This window comes from Stegostoma tigrinum, unplaced genomic scaffold, assembly GCF_030684315.1.
Source record: "Stegostoma tigrinum isolate sSteTig4 unplaced genomic scaffold, sSteTig4.hap1 scaffold_156, whole genome shotgun sequence".
Lineage (NCBI taxonomy): Eukaryota > Metazoa > Chordata > Chondrichthyes > Orectolobiformes > Stegostomatidae > Stegostoma > Stegostoma tigrinum.
This window is the reverse complement of record NW_026728097.1, coordinates 209,274-216,616: the sequence shown is the minus strand read 5'-3', so window position 1 is coordinate 216,616 and position 7,343 is coordinate 209,274. Positions and strand designations below refer to the sequence as shown.

Below are 7,343 nucleotides of genomic sequence, written 5' to 3'. Positions count from 1 at the left end.
GATTGAGAACCATGCCTCTAGGAATTCCCATGTGTGTCTGTGTTTGGTTTGCACTACTATGGTTATGTTGTCCCAGTTAAACTGATGGCCTTCATTATCCGGGTGTACTGATATTAGGGAAAGTTTGTCATGTCATTTTGCTGCCAGCTGATGTTCATGTACACTGATGGCTAGTTTCCTTCCTGTCTGTCTGATATAATGTTCGTGGTAATCGTTGCGCGGTATTTTGTAAACAATGTCAGTTCTGCATGTCGTGGGTATGGTGTCTTTAATCCTTGAGAATGTTTGTCGTAGCATGGCTTTGGGCTTGTGTGCTACCGTAACTCCTAGTGCTCATAGGAGTTGTCAGTCAGTTCTGATATGTTCTTGATGTATGGCAGTGTGTCCAGTGTGTTAGGGCATAATGTGTCCTCTTCGTGTTGCTGTTTAGTCAGCACCTGCGGATGAAATTGCAGGGATATCCATTCAAAGCGAAGATTTTGTATTGGTGTTCTTCCTCTTTCTGCATAGTTCTGGGTCATTGCAATGAGTGGTGGTCCGTTTAAATAGTGTCCCGACACAGCTTAGTTTGTGCAAAACTGACCTGAGTTAGTTGCCAAATTAAAAGTATCCGAGCCCCTCAAGGCACTGACCCGAGTTGTGATGTGCAAAGGACAACACACAAAGGAGGGTCCTTGTGTGATTGATCCAATGTGATCTGTATAACAGGGTAACAGTGAAGACTGGTCTTCAGCACCCACATTGAACCTGACTCCACTTGGCCTCCAGCCAACTCTCACAAACTACCATTGCCCTTCACTTTTCCTGACCTCCCCTCTATTCTTGTTTTAAACTGATTGCACGCCAGGCAGTTTCAGCTGGCATTGCTGCTGTGGAACTGTAACATGGAGTGAATTGATTTTGACTGATCAATGACATAATTCTGCTTCTCAAGATCAGTCAATATTTCAGATTTATTACTTTAAATGATAACCATGAACAGGCTACGACAGTGAAGGCACTGAATCGTAATCACTGGACCAGCAGGAAAGATCAGTTTATGGCACTCAGGACACTGTCTGATTCGGCCTTGCATTCTCCCAACCTTCTGCACATGATGCCCCTCTGCTCTGTTTCGGTTTTGTTACGTCTTGATATATAATAGTCTCCAGTTATCTATTCTTTTGTTATTTCCAATACATGAGACCCTCTTTCCATGCCTTGTGCCTGGCTCCACAGCTCAGTGGTCAGAGCACTGGTCTCAGAAACAAGTGGTTGTGAGTTCGAGCCTGTGATAGTGTTTGTACACACCCTGCTTCAAAGGTCAAAAAGAGCCCTTTAAAAATTATCTGAAATTATAACAGTATCATTTCCTCCACAGGCCGGAAATATGTGTGAATTTCCACATTGCTGTTTGTCCTTCCACTTGAGGAGCAGCATTTGGAATGGCAGGAAGCAGCTGGCATCAGTGATGTTTGGCTGGAAGTACAAGGTGAAGCAGGAAAACTGTAGGTGAGCAATGGGGGAGGAGCACAAACCCAGGGCATCCGTCAAATACTTCCATTTGTTGCTGTAAACAGGTTCTAGTTTTGGAGTCTGGAATGGGACAATAGAGCCAAGTGAGTAAAGTTCTGCTTTCTGGGGATTGCTCTCTCCGAAAGCCTCTGGCACTCTCGGTGGAAGGCGTCCTTGTTTCTTTCCTTCTGTGGGTGAAAATGAGGTTCACTTCCCCGAGGGGGCATGAGCACAGTCTTCCCACCTCAAACTTCAGTTTTGCTTGTTGGTTCCTCAAAGTGTTGATCCAGAAACCCGCACAGCACACACTTCATTGGGGAAGAGAATGGCCTGAGGTCGTCATCATTGGACACTTAATCCAGAAACCCAGATAGTATTTTGGGAGCTTGTGTTTGAATCCCGTTGCAGCAGACGGCGGAATTTAAATTCAATACGAACCGTTATCAGTTAAGGGAAGTGAACTGCCTTCCTTGCTTACATGTAACTCCAGACCCACAGCAATGCGTTTGACTCTTCCCTGCTCTCTGGTCATTTAGGAATGGGTAATAAATGTTAGCCTAGCCAGTGATGCCCTCATCCCGTGAATGAATTTAAAAAGTACGTCAGAAATTCCTCCTGTATGGAATGATAACTGATTCGCTTTGCCCAATCTTTATGCAGACTGAAGTCACCTGACTCTTGAAGTCAATGGCCATTCATCATAATTAGAGCTCCCCCTTTCTCCTGGTGTCTTCAATTTCCTGTTTAGTGCCTTCTGCTAAAATTACCACGATAGTTGACTGGGGTGTATGTACACGGACCACGGTCAATTTCAGTCCCTTGCTGTTTCTAAACTGTACCGAAACTCCATTTCACCAGAACTAATATCGAGGATGCAAGTTTGCTCACTGAGCTGTAAGGTTCATTTTCAGACGTTTCATCACTTGTTTTTATTTGAAAAAAATATACTTTATTCATAGAAAGTACAAAAAATAAAACATTTATACACCGACCCAGTCATGCAAGCTGCTCCTGGTTACCCAGGGGGTACGGACACCAACGAAAGGCAAAAACAAAACAAAGAAAAAAATACAAGGCAAAGAAAATACCCCGGCAGTCGTCTCCCCACAGAGTCCCCGTTAGCCCCCTGACCAGTTGGGGAAGGCGCCAGCTGGGCCCAGTTACCAGATAGGTCCCTTTTTTTCCATTCTGGACGAGGGGTTTCATTTGGTGGTCTTTCCCCAACGCGCCTTGGCGGCGGCTGCCCCAAGCTTTAGCGCGTTATCAGCACGTAGTCCTGGACCTTGGAGTGGGCCAGTCTGCAACACTCGGTCGGGGTCAGTTCTTTCAGCTGGCAGACCAGCAAGTTGCGGGCAGACCAAAGAGCATCTTTCACCGCATTGATGGTCCTCCAGGCGCAGTTGATTTTGGTCTAGGTGTGCGTCCCAGGAACAGCCCGTAGAGCAGGGAGAAGGAGGTGATTGACAGTCTCATCACCCCAACATCCGCCTCAAGGGCAGCGTGGGGTGGCGCAGAGATTCCAGGTGTGCATAAAGGATCTCACTGGAAGAGCCCCTCTCACTGCCAGCCAAGTAATGTCCTTGTGCTTGTTTGAAAGTTCTGGGGATGAGGCATTCTGCCAAACGATTTTGGGAGTCTGCGAGGGGAACCACACGACGGGATCCACCCTCTCCTTTTCCCGAAGGGTCTCGAGGATACTACGTGCTGACCACTACCTGACAGCCTTGTGGTCAAAAGGTGTCTCCTTTCATAAACTTCTCCACGAAGGACAGGTGGTATGCGACGGTCCAATTACTCGGAGCGTTCCACGGCAACAAGGCCAGGCCCATCCTTCGCAACACCGGGGACAGGTAGAACCTCAGTAAGTAATGACACTTGGTGTTTGCGTACTGAGGATTTACCCAGAGCTTGATGCAGCCACACACAAAGGTAGCCATCAGGGCGAGGGTGGCGTTCGGTACATCCTTTCCCCCATTTTCCAGGTCTTTGTACATGGTGTCCCTGCGGACCCGGTCCATTTTCGATCCCCAAATGAAGTGGAAGATGGACCGGGTGACCGCAGTGGCGCAGGTCCAGGGAATAGGCCAGGTCTGCGCCACATACAACAGTACCAAAAGCCCCTTGCACCTGACAACCAGGTTCTTACCCACAATGGAGAGGGACCGAAGCTTTCTGTTGGTATTTGTTTTGATTGAAGAACTATCAGCATTTGGTGTGAAATTAATATTGTAGCAGGGCGCTATCGAGCAGCCAAGAAAATGGGCGAGGAGGATAGCCATTGAGTTCAAGTAGACGTCATCGATGTTTTCCGTGGTATCCCCAGAGTTAGTTCGTTCTGTTTCAGCTCCATTTAACATGGAGCTGCCCAGGACGTGACCATTCTCAGTTTGTGACTTTGAACAATCTTATTGGTGCAGGGTTGGAGTTGCGTTAGTGCCTTTGCAAGTCCTGTCATTTATTACACAAGCGGCTGCATGTCCAAAACGATCTCTGCGATTTCCAGGGAAGTGGAATCAAATTTCACTGCAAAACTGGAAACCAGGATTTTCACAGCAGAAGTGCAGTCATGTTTTCAGCATAGCTGCAGCTGCTCGTTTCACTGATAACGTTGGAAAGCTATGCTTCATCACAGAAAGCAAAGCAGTAAGAAGCTACGACGCCCAGCGTGGGGCTCGAACCCACGATGCTGAGATTAAGAGTCTCACGCTCTACCAACTGAGCTAGCCAGGCTTGACTTGGTTGTCTTGTTATTTATCTAAAATCCTTATTTTCCCTTTTCACACCAAAGCCCCTGCAACCTCATTTCAATGTGCCAAAGATGATCCACCTCGAAAATCACAAGTTCCCAGTTTATTCTGCTCAATCACAAATAATATCATTTACATCTTCCACTTTTCAGCTGTTACTCCTTCAGACCATAATAACCCATTTTCATTTAACATTCAAAATTCATATTTTAATGTCGGTGCCCTCATCCTTTAGCTGCCCATGTGACTGTCAGTCACTCTGGGATGGTGAATCTGCTGCAATAAACCCAGTGATTTCTGTTACAGATTGTGTGAGATGTGTGTCTGTCTGCCCAGTCTCACTTAATACTTTCAGCACTTTGTTTGATCAGTACATCAGCAACTTCTGTAGCTTCGCATTTGGGGGCTGGATTTTCACACTTCAGTTAAAAACTATTCAAAGATCAAGAAGAATCTGCTGCATACCTTGTGAAATGTCATTTTTCACAGGAGAAGAGACGTTCATACGGAGTGTCAGTTACGTTTTCCCAAGTGGAGCTAAGAGAAAATTCCACTCACGCGGAGATTGTGTCAATGGTGCTCTGGGATTTACTGAGCGGGAGAAATCTTCCTGTTTTTTTCTTGATCTTGTGCTTGGTGGATGGAGAAGATTGGCCCTGGTTGTAGGATCTTGCCTGCCAGGGATGTGCAGCAAGCAGCTGATTGAAGATGCAGTGGCCATGGACAGTGTGATGACAAAATCCTGCTGCTTGTCCCTGTCTCACTGAGCGTGGAGCTGGGGAAGACACGATCGTTGATGGGTTTGTTTGATTCCAATCTCTTCATAAACTTCAATTAACTAAATGCAGGTACATAGTTGGTTTATTGTCGGATCACAATGTTGAGAATAACTGCTTTGAAACCTGGATGTCTGGAGGTCTGACTAGAAAATAGTGGAGCTGACAAAGTTTCGAAGCTATCTCCTGAAGGCATAATCCCGATTGACGATCTTCTGTATCACCGGCAACATCACAGGGTAACAAAATAAAAGAAGCTGGGCTCTTGGGTAGCCTTGAAACGCCAATCTTTCTCTCAATAACTGAATGCACTGGCTATTTGCAAAACCGAAGCTATTGGCATGAAGCTTTGCCGAAGCTCCTAATGCAGGGAGCTAGTCTTGTTGCACAGCTGGAGGTCTCTCGGTTTTCAGCTCCAATCTCCAGTTTATGTGTGATGCTTACATGCATTAGAGTTGTGGAGTTAGCATGAACATGAGCAGCAATGGTAACATTCACAGTGTGAACAACCAGCAAAGATACCGCCTCACAAAGCAGGGACCATTGAATTGAAGCAGTGACGGTGAGTTTTACTGGCAAAGAAAACACATTTGACATCACGAGTCTGCTTCAGGGTCTCTTTTACTGCTGGATTCATCATAAAGTTCCTTTCTGCTCTTCCACAAGCACTTCTGCTTCACCTTTACTTGTATTCTCATCCCTTCATTCCCCGTTTGGCAGGAGTAACGAGGTGAGGCAGGATAAACTGCACCCTTACCAGGAATGTGGTGGTCTTAGCACAGAGACCACAAGCCAATCCCTCTCATTCTCTGGTGTCATCAATCAAACATTTTACACCAACAGTAAAGACAATCGCTATAATCCTATAATTGTGACATTGTTTTTTTTCCTGGTGGATTAGGAATTCCAATTTAAATTCTGGAGATTCATAATCTTTTGAGACAAGAAATGTCTCCTTACCTCAGCCATAACAAAAGACACATTATCTGAGGAATGTAAGTCCAGTACAAAACATCCCATTCTCAGAGTGTCTCCGAATGTCAGACTTTACACAGAGCATAAACAGGAAATGAGGGGTATATACAGATGGGCTGTTAGATAATGTGAAAGACGGCCAGGTGGATACACAGAGACAAAGAGAGATAAGTAGAAGCTTACTGTGGTAGACACTGGAAGGACCAATTCTCCACTTCACATGGCTGCTGACAGAAAAGAAAAAAAAACAGAGGATCTCATTACCTCAGGGCAACAGAAGGAGCAATAGTGCTGTTCAAGTCCCTTTAAAGTTCAAAAGTTAATGCTGGTAAGCTAAGGAGCAAGTGTGATTTTGATAAATAAATGATTCAAAAGATAAAGTTAACAATGTCTCCCAGCATATTACTATAGAAACACAGATAACCTGGCAGTGACGAATGGTCAGTGGATCCGAAATGTTTCCCTCTGCAGATATTACCATGCTTGCTGAGTTTCTCTTTGGGTTACTGTTTTTGTGTCAGATTGTCAGATTTGTTTTATCTTAAATGATAACTTTTGGGACAAAACAGATCGGGTGTCAGCTCCTGAAAAATCAGTCAGAAGCGCTATCACCAACATAGAGTAGTACTACAGAGCTTCCATTCCCTTACGGGGAAATTGGTCTCAGGCCGCAGCGGCGAAAGTGCCAAATGCTAACCACTAGTCCACCAGGGAAAGCGACCGAAAAGATTGTGTCTTTGCTTAGTGATCTGCTTTTGCGTTTTCATGTGTGATCACTTTCGCTGCAGATCGGTTTTGCCATCTCCGATTTTCTTTTTGCAGCATGTATCCTGGTGGCTAGCGTTTTGCCCATTTGTCCAATGTAGTGCTTGTCACAGTTCTTGCAAGGTATTTTGTAAATGACATTCGTTTTGCTCGTTGTCTGTCTAGGGTCTTTTAAGTTCATTAGTTGCTGTTTTAGTGTGTTGGTGGGTTTGTGGGCTACCCTGATGCCAAGAGGTCCGAGTAGTCTGGCAGTCATTTCAGAAATGTCTTTAATGTAGGGGAGCGTGGTTATGGTTTCTGAGCCTGTTTTGTCTGTTTGTTTGGGTTTGTTGCTGAGAAATCGGCGGACGGTGTTCATAGGGTACCCATTCTTTTTGAATACGCTGTATAGGTGATTTTCTTCTGCTCTTCGTAGTTCCTCTGTGCTGCACAGTGTGCAGTGGCTCGTTGGAATAATGTTCTAATGCAGCTTCGTTTGTGGGTGTTGGGATGGTTGCTCCTGTAGTTCAGTATTTGGTCCGTATGTGTTGTTTTCCTGTAGACGCTGGTTTGAAGTTCCCCATTGACTGTTCGCTCTACTGTGACA

The 7,343-nt window shown here is 45.4% G+C and overlaps 1 non-coding gene across 1 annotated transcript; it reads right to left on the bottom strand.

Annotated features, from left to right (window-relative positions):
• Positions 1-4,151: 4,151 nt before the first annotated feature.
• Positions 4,152-4,224, bottom strand: trnak-cuu (transfer RNA lysine (anticodon CUU)). Its single transcript has one exon. It is a non-coding gene; the product is annotated as a tRNA-Lys (tRNA).
• Between the last annotated feature and the right edge of the window lie 3,119 nt (positions 4,225-7,343).